The sequence below is a fragment of the Pinus tabuliformis genome, chromosome Q (genome assembly GCF_031772625.1).
Source record: "Pinus tabuliformis cultivar Carrire ecotype Pingquan chromosome Q, CPIR1, whole genome shotgun sequence".
NCBI classification, from domain to species: Eukaryota; Viridiplantae; Streptophyta; class Pinopsida; order Pinales; family Pinaceae; genus Pinus; species Pinus tabuliformis.
In genome coordinates this window covers 390,767,612-390,785,306 of record NC_142296.1, presented here as the reverse complement: position 1 = coordinate 390,785,306, position 17,695 = coordinate 390,767,612, and positions in this window count along the sequence as shown.

The window sequence follows — 17,695 nt, the reverse complement described above, 5'->3', positions numbered from 1 at the left end:
CCATATACAGATCACAATTCGCCATTGGTGAAGATGGGCTACTTGTCACTTTGGCGAGTGTGTGGCTATGTCTCTTTGGTGAACTGTCGTGTCATAGCTGGCCTGCAAAGGGGTGTTGGATGAAGAACCCTGAAATGATCGTTAACTACTAATGAGAGCTGAACAAAAGCATTAACATTAACGTTTGGGATATTAGTTTCTCATTTTTAATGTTGGGACCGGGTGGCCAGAAGGGCCTCGTCGACGGTAAAGGGGCTTGAAACACGAAGGGTGTTTCATTGACCTGTTAACCCACTATTTTTTGGTCTGATGGGAAATACGTATTTCCATGGCTTGGAGAGAGTGTATATCCTTGAGGAAGGGGGGAAACGTTTATTCCTACCATATTTTCAGGTTTTTTTAAAACAAAAAGGCAGATCTATATACTCCATGAAGCTGGTGTATGACGTTATGCTTAAACGGAGAGATGATGACGACGTTATACAAAGCTAACCTATTGTTTAGATGTTTGTGTGTCCACATCATCAATACCCATGATATTGTGACTTGATAATATCGCCACTTAGGTTGTGTGGGATGGTGAGTCTTCCCACAGTTAGTTTTATTTAATTTGTTTTTTCTTTCACTTTTTCTATTGGAATTGTTAGGTTGGTATTTATGTCAAATTTAGTAATGATAATCAAAGGATGAGATCATTATCAATGTTGGAATTATTGTGATAGCTTGGGACTACTCAGTGAGAATTCGAGTTTGGTTGTGGGCCCTAGTAAAGGTGGAACTTTGGTAAGAATACTAATGTGTTTTTCGATGTTTGCATAGTCTTGTAGTGACAATAGTTTGCTAAATGAAGGATATAATGGACTATCTTTGAAGACATTTTGTTTGTAGTGGATCAATTCAAACGATTGTTCAAATTACATAATTGAACATCCCTCTAAGAGACCCTTCCAACACTGTATGGCACTTTGAAAAACTCATATGGGATCAAGGGATATGAAGGTTTGAAGTTTGGCAAGGTTCTATGGATGCAAAGTTTCACATGTTGACAAAAGATATGAGACGAGCTCTTTCTCATTATCTAACTCAATAGTTCATGTTGCATTGTAAAAGGTTTTGACATGGAGAGACAAGATCCACTGTTGACAGTCTCCACGTGACGAGAGAATCCCGCTAACTGAAGTATGTCACGTTGTGCCAATTTGGAGTTGATCTGTGTGAGTTTTTAACTGTACGGGTGCACTTAATAGAGAGTTGGAAAAAGAAACCTATCTTTACCACAAGTGTTATGATTTTACAGGCCCTGTCAGAAAATTCTAACAAAGGATTTTGGAAAAAAACATAGGAAATAGGGACCTTTCCTTATTACACATGGTGAGGTGGAAGTTGATAAATGGCAGAATTGTATTGCTTGATGAGAATGATGTGAAAGATAGTAGGCATGAAATCTAGGCAGAATGAAATGGCAACCAACACGTAGCATGTAAATTCAAGATTTTCGAGTGGGAAAGTGTACAAAATCCAAATGGCACATGGCAGCACTCATCAAGTGACAATTGGCATGGAATGACATCTAGAGGATGCATCAACACACCACACCTAGTTTTATTTCAAGAAGTTGTATAGGTTGGTGGGTTTGCACGGTTAACAAGAGCTGAGAGATGAAAAATTTTATGGTTCTTGACGGACAATTTCATGTCTTGTCGTACCAAGTTGAGGACATGAAATGTTAGTGCAATGGGTGTAAAACTAGATGGAAATCATGATATTGAGACAAATTTTTCATTGATTAGATGGAAAAAGGCATTATATGAGAATTTATCGCTCCGGGGTGATTGTAAACAGCAAATAAAATGGTTGCAAAACATGAATCTTGGACATCTCTTCATCCTATAATAGTGGGCTGAAACCAAGCCTATGTATAGTTTAAGACAATCAAAGAATCAGTGTGAGTGAGACGAGTTGGGAGGGAGGCTATGTGGTGGAATAATTAGCTACTTTACTAGAGAAGAGATTTTTTATTGCATATATAAATAGATACAATCATATTTCAGGATGAGGTAGTTGTAGAGTAGGGACATAGGATGATTATGTTGATTGTATTGTGACATTTCAAGTTGAGTGAGATCCGAAGCAAATATAACAACAAGATTATAGAAACAAGAGCACTTGTGGATCTCAATCTAAAAATGAATGAAATATAGGTTTGTAAGGTTCAGCAGGTTGGTGGTTTCACATTATGGATTTGGTACTTCTTTCAAGTGGGTGCTTGAGAAACAACTTAGGGGGTTGGTGACTCTCGCAAGTTATGGATTGCACATTAGGGAGTTGGTGCTAGTAAAAGAAAAGGCAGTTTTTTCTTCCTACTAACTGGAGCTAGCGAAACAAATAAAGGAGTTGGTGCTTCCTACTAGTTGGTTCCTGCAAAACTAATAGGGGTTGGTGCTCCTATAAATGGGTCCTTAGGAATGAGGGAGTGGTTCCTTCCTTTTTGTTCATGCTAGAAAACATAATGTGATAGTAAGTTGGGACTTGAATTTACATAAAGGAATGATCAATATGTATGCAAAAATGAAATGAAATTCATATTTAAACGAAAAAATAGAGCTACAGTGAAAATTGAACTTTAATTCATTAATAACAAATATAGAAAATTGTTTACATATAGAATGGAAATAAACTAGTTCAAGCAGTGATAGTTATCTCAAAGAAGAGATGTGGTGGCTACATGCCTTCTAAATTGTATTACAATGAAGCTCAAATACCTTTTTATTATTGAGATATAATGTAAAACCTTAAACATCCAAAAACCTTACCCTAGGAGATGAAGCGTAGAAAGTTTGTGGGCCTCATTGGGGTTAGTTGGTATATCAACTCCCCGGGGTTGTAAATTTGGCATATGATCTCCGTTTGATGTGTACGATACCTCATTAGAAATATTCATCCAAGGACAACCACCATCGTCTTCGAACCCTCAATCAGTAACTTTGGCTTGCTCGTTTTCCAAAAAAATACCGTTTAGAGCCTGAAAATGGCCCAGGAAGTTTAGGACCTGAGAATTGCCAAAGCTAGTAAATTTTGATACAATTAAGGAAATTGAAAGAAACAGTAGTGGGGGTCCAAGTGAAATCAACGGGTGACTACCAATATCCACCTGGATTAAGGAAAAAACAATATTGGTCATTTTTTGACATTGTGGGTTTCCTGGTACATCCACTCTCTCTATGTATTGCATATGTGTATTGTTTTTATGATGTTGTAATATGATTTATTATTTTCTCTATGGTGTTTCTTACATGTTTCAGTGCTAAGTAAAATTATAAATTGACAATAATTGTAAAAATTAGTTTTAATGTTGATTCCACGTCCACTCTGTATTAGCTTAGATTCCAATAATTTTAGAGAATATATATTGATAAAGTCGAATTTAAAAAAAAAATATTCCATTAGATTTTAAATTGAAATATTTTTTAAATAAATTCAAATTTACTAAACAAATATTTTATATTATAGTTTCTAATAAAATAAAATAAGAAAGTAACCATTATAATATATCATGATGATATATATTTGAAATTTATCAATATACTCTTGCATTGGGTGAGAAGGGATGCTAGGAGGTGCAGGAGGTGAGGATACTAATAAATCCCCCATGCAGAGGGCCTAACATGTCATCGTATAGTCATATAGGACCTCCATTGTCATCACATTTGAGTATGTGAATGCATGACTGTAGGTTGGCATTTAATGTGGCAGATCCAATCCATATGAATGTGACAATGTTGTACTATTCACACCACACTTCCTAACCTCCAAAATTCTAATAATTATAGGCTTTCGATTACCTAGTATTTCTTTGAGATTATTCAATTCTTGGAAGAGTTATGGGATTATCTGGTAATACTTTGACTATCATACTCCATTGTCTACAATGATATCTTAAGTTAAGGCATTGGTTTTGCATAAAATCGATAAATTACTAGGCGAGTTTCTATTCTTCCCTATTGATTTTTCTTGTGGGGTCTCCATCCGTGCTCTATTTTATCTGCATGTATGCCCTCTCCTAGCATTTAGCTATTTCTTCCCTTGTAATTTGGTTTTGAGTTTCATAGCTCACTAATGTATTACCTACAATGGTTCGCTAAAGAGCATATAACTACCATGGTGGCAGAGGTAGCGGCTTGCCCAGGTGGGAAACATACTCATTGGTGTGCGAAAGCCTGAGCTTGGCTCTCTAGGGAGAAAATACCCCTGCAAATTTGGGCTCAATCAATTAGGTAGAAAATAATTTAAACGGAGAATGCTAATGTTTTTATGAATTAAAGGTGTCTGAGATCATGTCTACATGGATTTCAGATGTTTGCCAAACTAGAGGCATGGAAAACTATTATATTTATAGCGTTGATTTGTATTGACATATGAAGGCTTTACTAGAAAGAGTTTTGTTAATGTTTTTATGAATTAAAGGTGTCTGAGATCATGTCTACATGGATTTCAGATGTTTGCCAAACTAGAGGCATGGAAAACTATTATATTTATAGCGTTGATTTGTATTGACATATGAAGGCTTTACTAGAAAGAGTTTTGTTGGATATGAATGGTGTGGAGGAGATTATGCTAGTGTTGGTTGACATTATGCTAAAACTCAAAGACATCAAATTTTTTGGTGCATATTAAGGAGTCAGTAGATCCTTGTTCAAGTGTTGCTTGGCATGGTTGAAAAGCTCCGAGTCTGATTGAGGTTGATACCTCCCATCCCCAATTTTCTTGCCTTTTGCCGCTAGTAGCCATCTGCCTAGTAAGACTCTTATAGTGAATACTTCTAGCTTTCTCAAATAGTTGATATTCATACACTCTTCTAAAGCCTCTAGTCATTTAATTTTTTTATTGTATTTTGTTATTATCTTTTGGGACACGTCACTTTTAAGCTTGAATAAACATCTATTATGTTAGTAATTTGGTTTCCAAATAGTAGGCTAGACAAATAACAATATATGCCTAATGTAACTTCAAGGTGCTATTAAAAAACCTAACTTATCAAAAAAAAAAAATTAATATAAAATCATATCTTTAAAAATCAGTCCCTTACATTATATTTTGAAATATCCATCTTATGTCCATATTTTTTAAGTTCTTAGAGGGATCAAAATGTTCAAGATTCCAGCCTCTTCTTCAGTGCAAAACTTAAGTAAATGTTTGCACCTCGATATATTTGATTCCTCTCATTTTTTTGTTATATCTAGAATTAGGATGGATCTAGGTTGATTTTCAGCAAAACATTAATAAATGTATCAACCATAAGAAATTTTTAATTTTCACTTCTTTTTGTATAATATATATAATTATTTTTATTATTAATATTTTTCTAAATGTTACATCTATCACTCTTTCTCTCTCTATATATACAAACATGCATTGAATTATTTTTGTGATTAATATTTTTAAAATATTACATGTCGCGGCCTTATTAAACATTGAAGGAATTACAAATCTCTATCATATCTTAAATTAGAAAGAATTTATTAATAGAATAAGTTATATATATATATATATATATATATATATATATATATATATCTTTTACATGCATATTGAAATATTTGATTATAATGTACATTAAACTTTTTTATGTTATTAGTAAATTTTAAATGTCATATATCAACTCCATATTAACGAAAAAATAAATTGCACCTCTTTCACAATGAAAAGTAAAAATAAAAGAATTTAAATTTAAATTATTTTATTTATATAAAATTATGTTATTTATAATTAACAGTAAGATACTTTTTTGTTATTAATATATTTATGTTTTAAATGTTACATATCACATGGAGATAAAATAAATTACATATTACTTCATATCAATAATATTGTTTTTACACGTCATTGGGTGTTGGGTAGCGAAACAAATGAAAGAGTCATTGCTTCCTAGTTGGTGCCAACATAACTTATAAGAGTCAGTGCTCCTGCAAGTACATGCTTGATAATGGGAGAGTAGTCGCTTCCTTCTAATTGATGGGGAAAAACATGATGTAATAACCAGTTAGGCTTGAGTTTACATAAAAACAAAAACAAAATTGATAATTTCTCTTTTATAAATTTCCACATATATTCAAGCACGTGTATGATTTCGCCCTATAATTTATGATTTGCTCTATAATGCTACTTACATATTTGATTGCTAAGTAAAATAAAATTATAAATAGGAAATATCCCTAAGAAAATGATGTTAATAGTGATTGTCATCGCCTCTCCGTATTCGTGAAAATATATATCAAGATAAAATAAAATTAAAAAAAATCTTCCATTACATTTTAAAAGGAAATATTAAACGAATATTTTGTATTCTAATATAGTATACCATGATGATATTTATCTGAAAGTTATTAATATACTCCCGCGTTAGGTGAGAAGGGATGCTAGGAGGCGCAGGAGGCAAGGACGCCGACAACTCCCCCATGGAGAGGGCCTAACGTGTCACCCTATAATCTTGTAAGACAACAACATCGCACTATTCACACCACACATCCCATCCTCCCAACTTCTGGATTTTCTAGTATTGCTTTCGAGATTATTCAATCATTGGAAGAGTTATGGGATTTTATGGTAATACTTCGACTACCATCTCCGCCGTCTACAATTATTTCAAGTTAATGAATTGGCTTTGCATCAACTCGATAAATTATTAGGGAAGTTTCTATTCTTCCATATTGATTTTTCTTGAATGTCTTTGTCTGGTTTTTTTTATCATTTTATTTTTATTTGTGCAGTTTTATTCGTGTTGAAGTTTTTCTAGGCGTCATTCATATGCTCGTAGTGTAAGAGGATAGAAGCAAAATAAATACAAGTCCTATCACCAACTCCAGCTTCTAAAATTTTGGTGTTTGGAATCGATTTGCAGTAATCCCATGGCCTCCCTCTCTTTTGGCCATTTATTCTTTTATAATTTGCTTTTGAGTTTTACAGCTCTCCCCTTTCTTTGGGCTATTTATTCCTTGTAAATTGCTGGTGAATTTTACAGCTCACCAATGTATTACCTGCAATAGTTCGTCAAAAAGCACATAGATACTATGGTGTTAGAGGTAAGGCTTGGTGTGACAAATGGCCATTTATTCCCTTATCAATTTCTTTTGAGTTTTACAGTGCCCCAATGTATTACCTGCAATATTTCGTCAAGGAGCACATAGCTACTATGGTGTCAGAGGTAAGGCTTGGTGTGTGGAAGTTCTTTAGGGAGAAAGTTCGCCTGCAAATTAGGGCTCAAATCGACAAGGTGGGAAACAATTTATGGGGGAATGCTAATGTTTATCTGAATTATAGGTGTTTGAGACCATGCTTACATAGATGTCATATGTTGGCCACACTGTGGTAAGAGAAACTAGCATGTCTACATAATTGATTTGTATTGGAATATGAAGGCTTTACAAGAAAGAGTTTTGTTGGATAGGAATGATGTGAAGGAGGAGATTCTAAGTCGACATTGTGTTAAAAGTCAAAGACATGAGAGTTTTTGGTGCATATTGAGGAGTTTGTATACCATGGTTCAATTTTTTTTAGCATGGTTCAAAAGCTCTAGTCCTATTGAGGTTGAGTCTTATTGAGGTTGATACTTATTATTGCTAGTTCATTTTTTATCAATATGTTTTTCTTGATTTTTTTTTTTTTGTTGGTAGCGATTTGGGTAGTAAGACTCTTAAAGTCAATATTTATAGTTTTCTCGAATAGTTGATATTCCTACACTATTCTAAAACTTCTAGACATTTCCAATTTTTTTTATATTTTTTGGCATTATATTTTGGGATAAGTATTTTTGTTTTGAACCTCATATGTCAACTGGATAAAGAATGAATCAAATATTAAGTAGTATCAGTGACATTATTTTCTTTAGTTTTAATTATTTTATATCTCTATATAAAGTTACATTCCATTTGTCACTTCCATGTCAAGTAGTAAAATAATTACATCTCCCTCGTAAAAAACATAAATATTATTTTTATTTTTATTTCTAATAACTTTATATCTTCATATAAAATTTGATATAATATTAAATTAGAAATTGAAATATTTTTTTTATGATTAATATTGATTTGTTTTAGTATTAGTATTTTTTAATTTTTTAATATAAATAATATTTTATTATTTCTAAATATAACTTTATATCCTATTATTTTCATACTAAACTATAAAACCATTTTCCATATAAATAATATTTAATAAAAAACATATCTTTATTATATTTTTATAAGTGGTAATGAAATAAAAATTCAACAAATATAATAAATACAATTTATCATGATGTATGGTGTGAAAAACACTAAACCTTTGGCAAAAGACAATAACCTGAATATATTTTTTTTGGTTTGGCTCATATACTTTGGATTTGGAAACGCATTGACACCTCGAGCCTCATCTGCAAAAAAAAATATATCGTGAATAAATGATTTGACACAAAATAAATAGGGGATTACTGAAGCCGAAGGAAATTACAAGGCGTCGCTCTTATTCCTATATTTTGATATTCATTGATAACCATTCTAATTTTCATATTCATTGATAAGTTGATAACCATCTTAAATTGATATTCCAATACTTATTATGGTAAATTAAAATATTAAATCTTTTTTTAATTACAAATTCCATTTTTTAAGTTGCCCATAAAGATATTGGCATATACTCATTGTCTTTTCTCAATCACCAGCTAATAATTCCAATTTTTAGGTTGAAGATAAAGATATTCACATATACTCATCCTCTTTTCACTAACTAATAATTCCAAATTCTTAGGTTGAGAATAGCGATATTGACATATATTTATTGTCTTATCTTTTTCCTGTATATTAAAACTTTAAACCTTATTTAAATTATTTTTTAATCATTACGGTTGACAACCAAGGTAATTGGTGAGAAATAAATTGAAAACAAAAAATGCATTGAAAGATGCATGGAATTGTCAACTGTATTCCTATTTACATACTGAAAGCGTATGACGAATAAATGGCAACGTGGAGGAATAAATGGTACGGTTCATGAGTGGCTTGATTATACGCTCCCCCTATGTCTGTTCATTGCCTTGACGCAGAGGAATAAAATGGTGCGGTTTGACTAGAATAGGGCTTGTTGAGGAGGCCACTTGAATCTGCGGTTAACCCACAGGAAGAAGAACATATTAGTAAACGTGAGGCGACATTGAAGACGTGGTCGCCGACTGACAACACTATTTGGCGCTCACTGCGGCTTACCCCGAAAGTTATCACTATTTAAGATCCACTCAGTCTGTAGCCAAACTTACCACACATGAATTTATTGATATGTAGTTAATTTTTATGAGCTTAGTGTTTATTTATAAATTTGTATTTTCCTGAACCTTAAAATGCAAGCCAAAGCCAAGCCCTATTATGCAATGTAAAGTGTGATTTCTGTTATCGAATTATTTGTTCTTTATCTCTATTCTACGGTCTATGATTGAGTTGTGATTGAGTTAGGCTCCCGTGTTGCCCAAGCGATAGATATTATTATCCAGTGGATTGTGATTCAATTGAACATATTGTTGTAGTCTAAAGATTATGTTTTTTTGGCTCTGAAAGTTATAGAAATTAGAGTCATATTTTGAAAAAATCTGCAGAGGTTTTTGTAAATCTAAATAAAAAGTGTCAAAAATCATAATTTTAGGTGCTCTAGAAATTTTTGATAGTATTAATCCCTTTCCATTATCAAAAACATGATTCAAATATAATCTCAACAATTTCTTTTTATCTTTTTACCGAATTCCAATCACAACACTTCTTTTTACCTCAACAAACGAATCCAAAATATATTATGTGCTCCACATAGCCAAGGACGGGTTTAAACTTTCCAAACCTGAAATCTATGATCATGGCAGCCTCGATTCTGGGGTAGGTTATGAATTCGCTATACAATTGGTGATTTCCATAGTTCTGATGGACATTGACGCACAAGTTTATAATGGTTAAGCACCCGCATGCGCAACTTTGCGAATTCAATGAGAAATAAGTGCTATAGAAGGAGAAGTTAATAATAAAATCTATATCATGAAAACTTTTTTAACCGAAGAAATCGTACTGGAACAAATCAATCGATATCACCAGCACTTGTCCAAAAAATACTTTATCCACGTAATATACACTTCCTCGGCAGTTCCTATTTCGTAGACCATAGCATTATTAATGCTCCTCATTACACTCACCTGACAGGAGCTTGACGTCACCGCGACCACTGATCAAGCACCCATGCATCCATCTCTTATCTTCCTGCGCATACCCCTCACCAGGCCTGGAATTTCAAATTTTTTCTACCGGTCAAATGAAAATTTGATGACGTTTTTGTATTTTTCATGCTTTTCATTTTACGTTTTATTCAAATTTGTATGTGTCAATCTTTTTTTATCATTTTTATTTTGGCATTTTTTTAATGAATAATTTATTTAACATACACTTTGTAATAGAAGTTCAATTTTTTTATAATCTTTCATGGTTGGATGAATATAAGACTAGTGTCAAATTTTGAAAAGTTTCCCTGTTTATTTTCTTATCTAATTTGTCTATGATTCAATAGAGATTCATTGAAATCACAAGTTTGACCTGTGAACTCTTCACAATTGAAGTGCCCTAGAGATTTTTAGGTGTGTTGAATCTATATAAATATTCAAAAACACCAATTTAGACAACGCAAATCAAAATTTAACAACAATGTGTAAATAGTATTTATCTTTGTCTCATATGAATTCACTTCTGTAAAGAGTATTATTAAAATTATATATCAAAAATGTCTGCCTCTCGACCCAATAAACAAAGAAAACAGAAAATAAAGTAATAAGCAGTAGGTTAGGTTAAGTCCAGTAGCTAGTACCTTGAGCAAAACTGATCTTTTTGTTGTTTAGTTCGACAGAAACAGTGTAACCTTGTTGCCGAAGACTTCCTATGATGCTAAAATTGCTTCTTTACAAATAGGCCGATCGAAACCATCCTGAAAATGGTATGTTATAGATGAAGGTCTTAGCTTCAAAAGGTCTCCAGAGTACTTGAAAGTTGAAACAAGTGTCTAAGGGGAATTTTGACTTCTGCACATGAGGAGCTTGGTGGAATTGACTCATAAACGTTGCTTTTAAAGCATCGTAGGGCCGTTTCACTAGTTGGCTAATAACCGTTCCAGTTTCCAACATCATCCCTCCTCTGGTTGAAGTGAACTGGAAAGCGCTGGAGGAGACATTGAGGGTGGTGTCTCCCACTATAATAATCTTATGTTCGACAAAATATCAAAGCGATGTAGCTTTACGATTCGATGCTGAAGCGGTGAACTTGGAGTTAGAGGGAATGGACACATTCTGGCCGATACTCAATTTTCCTTTAGCTTTGGGGTTCAAAGAAGTTGGGCAGGTAGTAAGAGAGACTTTTGCTTTTGGCCCGAGAAGGAAATGAGAGGGAGCCTCTGCCAAACGCTAGCAGCCCAATAGAAGAATTGCCTTGGTATTTTGAGAAATTGGTTCCAAATCCAAATCCAAACTTTTCAATGGCCTGAGAATCCAACCACAGTGTCTCCTGACTCATCTCCGCTGTGACAGGGATTCCACCATTGGTTTGGGTTTGCAAGATTCCCTTCTTTCCGCTACAAGATACGCCGTTACCTTCCAGGTTTCTATAGCATGATCTCCAATCCAGTTTCTTGTAAGAGGAGAACCCATGTCTGTAATCGCACTTTATCCATGACATGTCAGACGAGGTATCAAAAACCACCAGGATGTTATGCTTTGCAGGCTTCCTAAAACCCACATTCACAATATAGCTTGTGCCTTCTGTACGTGGACTTACTTGCAACGTGCAATCTGGATACTAAACCACTGTCTCGATACCGCAACAGCAAGCTCATCCATTCATTCGAATTTTGGGAGAGATTGGAATTTCGCTAATGTGCAAATGGTTCCATCTCTAATCCTGCTTCCATAGACTCCTGCACAATGTTGGACTAACCCCACAATCATGCTTCCTACTTCGAATGGACCATGCTTGCTACTTTAGATGATTTATGCTGGGTGAATGGCGCGAATATCCTTTCCCCATTTCAATTTTCAAATTTTGAATTCACCAACTTCATTAAATTCTATCGTCCAAGACAAAGGCAACTTGCGTTGGAATCACGATACCATAACCGTGAGTTAACGAAATTGGGTTAGGCGCATTGGAATTTGGAACGTCAAGTGACTCACCGGTAGTTGTGAACTGGAATATATGTCAAAACATATGATGGCAGGATGACCATGTTTTAGGAATAACCATATGCATAGGTTGGCAGGGTACTGTCAAGATAACCTGGTACTAATCGGGTACTGTCTGGAGCTGTATTAAACACTAGACTGTTGGAAATATTGGTTGCCAATTTAGAGGCGCTTGTAGGTTAAGACAGGTATTATAGATTTTGACAGGTTCAATTTGAAATGGGCTGTCATTTTGACAGGTTATCGATTTCTAACACAGGTCAGATTTGACGGGAGAAAATTTCTGGTAGCAGTCAAATACGTTCTGGAACGCCAAATACGTCCTGTGGGACGTCAAATTCCAGGCCTGCCCCTCACCCAGCTCCGGCGATGCGTTTTCCTGCCGGCAATTCCTATTTCAGACCCCATTGAAACATAAATGCAGTCTGACATACGGGGAGTATAACAGTTTTCTTGCTGCTAAAACTCCAAAGTCAATTTTGAAGGAAATATAAATGCAAACAAACTGCTATACTCCCAGCATGTCAGACTGCATTTATATTTCAATAGGATCTGAAATAGAACTCGCCGTTCCTGCCCGCCTCCAGCGCCGGTGTTCCTGCCCGTCTCCGGTTTGATGTCTTAATGAAGTTTACCAACCCCGCTTCCGGTTTGATGTCTTAATGAGGCTTACCAACCCCCGCTTCGAGGCTCATAAACTCTCCACCAACCATCCCTAATACACCAACCGGACTCAATACGTTATCGGACTCTGGACTAATCCCGGCAATTTAGACCCTGCAACCATCGAACAGGAGCACGACAGAGCAGCGGCGAACCGAAGTTGGTGATCCCCTGCAGCGCTTCGAAACCGGTAACGCTCTACCCTTGTGCAATGCAAAGCCCTCTCATGCTGTAATCGACAATAACACATGAATAAATCATAAATCAAAATGAGTTGGACGAGAGAAAAGAAATTTAATCGGGGTCAGAAAGGGCTTGGAAAGCTTAATCGAAAATTATGCCAAGAGCCATGTTTCTCTATGGGATAAAATGGGCACGAATTCTCAAGCCTCTTTCATGGTCACTAAAGCATTGTGCGTGAAGTATAGGGAAAAATCCAATTTTCCCTGCAACCGAGAACAAGGAGGAGATATGGTTTTAAACGATAAATGAGACTAGAAGGAAGAACTACTATAATTTATTGAATATGCTATCATTGCTTGTCATGTTAAATTTCTTGATAGAGTAGACAACCCCGAAAACAATATCTCAAATGATATAAAAAACTTCCCAAGGGGTTCAGTTGTTACTTGCAAACTAAAAAATTAAGAGAAAACCAAACTACAATAAGCCCCAACTAGAAGAAAGTATACTTTCAACATTTTTCATTGGAACTGTAAAAGTACTCTAATGATAAATAATGTGAATCATTACCTTTGCATTATGTGTGAGAGAAAAATCTCCGTGGAAACACCTTTCATAAATTAACTAATCGACACGGGTAGAGAAAAAAAAAAGTCGTGCAAGACAGGGAATCGTAGGAACCTTGTGTCCATGTACGACGACATTAGACTGAGTACATAGAACAAAATGAGAGATGAATTGAAAAGGGCAACGACTTGGACAAAACCTTAGTCGAATTCCAACCATTGGATCAAGACCAAAAATCCTCATTGTCTAAGAGTCATGTGTTTTCATGCGCGATGTGAAAACCACATGAAGTGTAAATGTTGCACATCGGTACATTTCCAAGTATGCAATGCCGTGAGATTGTGGAAGTTTTATGAGGGTGTCTCATAAATACTACTTACTACTTATAGAGCTTAGTTTTTGTGATCTCTTCGAAATTTGTAATTAGATTCACATGAGTATTTTGTCATTTGAATCGATTCAGAAATTGATTTTATACTATAATCAAAGTTTTGTTCTCAGATTTCTATATAATTGTCTTCTGGAAGGAGGGTTAAATTCTTTGAACACAAGTGTATGTGATTATATTTTCCGTTTTCCCATTTCTTAATACGCTTTCTTCGATTCTTCAAAAATAAAAGTTGTTCACATTAAGTGTCATGTTTATATTTTTATTTTGAAGGTAGATTTCATATTTATTTAAGGGTAAAAATGAGAATAATGGTTTTACTTCAATTTTATCTACGAAATTTTGGAAATATTTCAGTTTTATTTAATTATCGCAAAAAAAAAATTCATGTAATTTTAATTATCAGATGTTTTTTTGTCTTCTTTAGGGTAATTATTCTCATGGAAATTTGGGACTTCTTAGAATCTTAATTTTCAAATTTGATAGTTCTTAACATTTCATGTTTCAGTGATATAATTTGCATAAATTAGGTATCTCAATTGTCTTTAAATAAAACACTAAATCTATTTATACACTAGAAAAATTATTTAAATAATTTAAATTCACAATTTTATTCTTCCATAAAGAAAAAAATATTAACTTTATATTAGAAAATAAAAACTAGTACATGTTATCCATATCTCTCCCATATTTGCGAAAATAAAAAGACATACTAAGCTTCCCATCCACATACACAATGTTCAGAGCTATTCCTGTAACGTGTCTAAAAAGGGCCATCGAATATAAAGAAACAAAACTTACAGAATTTATTACCGTATCAAAAATCTTCTTCATAAGACGAGACTAAAAACATAGAAAATGCAATATGGCATGGCCATTCAATAGAGGGCCCTCCTATCACCTCTAATTTTATCGATTTGAAGATCGATGCACCATGTCCTTCTGTTAGATTAGAGAAAATTCTACGGCTTACATATATCAAAGCAGGTAGTTTGTCTCTCACATCGATATAGGCCATGTTTTGCATTGTTTTCATTAGATTAACTCAGTTCCAATATGAACTGATTATACCCTTCTATTGATTCTTTTCTAGTGTTGGGATTATTTCCGGATCTCTGTGTAGTCATAATGGCATTAACACCACCATGCTAGGTGAGGTTGTTCTTAATTAAATTGTTGGCCATAGTTCTCTTAACTGGACATCCCCGATAGAATTCTACTTGGACAGCCCAAGGATGCTAAAATTTTAAGAGTGTCACTAAATTGGGTGAGGGAGAAGTCATAAGGCTTACAAGCGAGGCTTGGCAACCGCAAGAGAATTTACGTGTTAAGTTTTTATCATCTACAGAAAAAGTTGAGTTGCAACAAATAGATATTTTTTCTGTCCACCCACTCAATTTCTTCTTAAGAAACATCAAAGTAGAGGAATAGAGGATATCCCACACACCAATTACTCAACATACCTGGAGTACAGTGTGTGAGTCTCTATATGCTTTTTCAAGATACGTATAATTTTTTCAATATGCATAAATATTATATCTAATTTGTAGTAATTTTTTTTACGTATAGTTATTGGTGTTCATATGGTCCACAGTCAACAAGGATAATTAGGAGTGCATCATCAGATCCAAAGACAAGATACGAGAGTTTGTTATGCCTTTATTGATTTCGAAGACTCAAGTTATGTTCAAAATGCCACAACAATATGTATAAATTTATGTTTTAATATTATTTGTTTATTATTTCTGTCTTTATGGGTATATATTTATGTTTTCAGTTTCTTATTCGTGTCTTTATGAGAATTTTGAGTGTTGTATCTAAGTCGTAAAGCTATGATGTTAAGTGAAACACAAATTTAGTAAAAAAAAAATTATAAACAATATTTTAACCATATATCTCATCATCAATTAATCTAAATTATAAATTAACTATAATATCTAATCCCTCTTTTTTTATTTTCCAAGAGCCGCCCATCCCAGCGAAAGTATAATATTACTTCCAGTTTCTGAAAAGGAATGCTTGCTCGTGTGCAGGGTGTTTGAAAGAAAGTTGCAAATATGGTTGTAAGTGTTAATGTACACGGTTATAGTTGAGACCAAAGGTAAAGCGCCCCAACTTTCATCCCAACCCAACTAAATTATTCGTCCTAGGTGCAGTTGCTGAAAAGGAGTACTGTCCTAAAAAATGAGTCCTCAAAAATGAGTTTAATAACCATGGTATTGGAGGGAAGGTAGTAGATATGCCTATAAGGGTATTGGAGGGAAGGTAGTAGATATGCTGTAAATATTTTGGCCTATATTTTATAAAAGTTGATAATTATGGTAACCACAAAAAAATAAATATGAATATTGATTTTTATTTTAAAGTGTTTTTATGATGTTTTTAACAACACTATTGTTTACATATTCATTTATAACGAAGTAAGAAAATGGAGGAAAATAGACATGAATGGGAGGTAACTTTCAAAGGCACCAAGCAATTGTTCACTTGTTTTGTTGGTGGTTGTGTGGGGAACTTGAGTCGATCTAAGCTATCTGGCCTTAATCATCATCGGGCTACCACCCACAATCTCCCACCAATTCTTCCACGTCAAAGAGGTCGAGTAAGAGATGCAAATGCTACATGGGCGGTCAAATCTACAAGTGCAGATAAAAGGGAAAATGCCAAAATACAATATGATTTAGATGCAAGGCTATGTCGTGCACGACAACAAGCATATAAAAGATTTGTCAATGAAGAAATTCTTTCAGCTGTAAGTATTTATTAGTATTTATTTGTATATGCTTTTTTATTAATATTGTCAATGAAGAAATTCTTTCAGCTGTAAGTATTTATTAGTATTTATCTGTATATGTTTTTTATTAATATTAATTTATTGTTGTGGACTAAATTCATTGAAACTTGTTTTCACAGTCAGTTGTAACATTTGATCAGCTTAATGATACTTCAAAGCAAAGGATTTGTGAAAAAATTCAATGTTGGGATCAGAGTCTACCTCGTAGACGTATGGAGACAATGAAGCGCATAGACATTGCTTTAAAAGAGAAAGTAAGGACTGAGGTTCCTGATGATGTGGGGGAAGAAGGATTAGATGGGCACAACCATATATTAAACTTTGATGAAACTAATCAAGACAATGACAACACAGTTGAGTCCATTTTTTTGCATATATTAATTTTTTAGACATTTTAACATTAAATAATATTTATATTTATTATAATTGTATACTAATTTCTCATTGTTATTGATATGCATAGCCTAATCAACAAAATTCCCCAAGTTCAAGCCACCAACTATTACGGCGCTCACCTAGATTTCAAGGTTTTCAAGGGGTTATTGGGCCAGTAAGTTTTTAATCCATATAACCTATTCCACTAAAAACATTAATATATAAATTGTTATGTTTTACCATAATGATGGGATGAGAAATGGATGTTTTGTATTATATATCGTTATCCTTGATTTGTTTTGATTATATGTGTGTGTGTGTTATTTCTTATTTATGGTGCAGGTGTTCCCTTTGGAACCATCACAATCAATGAAAACCCCTTGTCGAAGTCTTAAGAAGAATGGAAATGAAATGGTTCAAATGCTAGAACCATCTTCACGTCCAATGTCACAATGCAAGGTAAGATTATATTTATTTATACTCTTATAAATTTAGCATA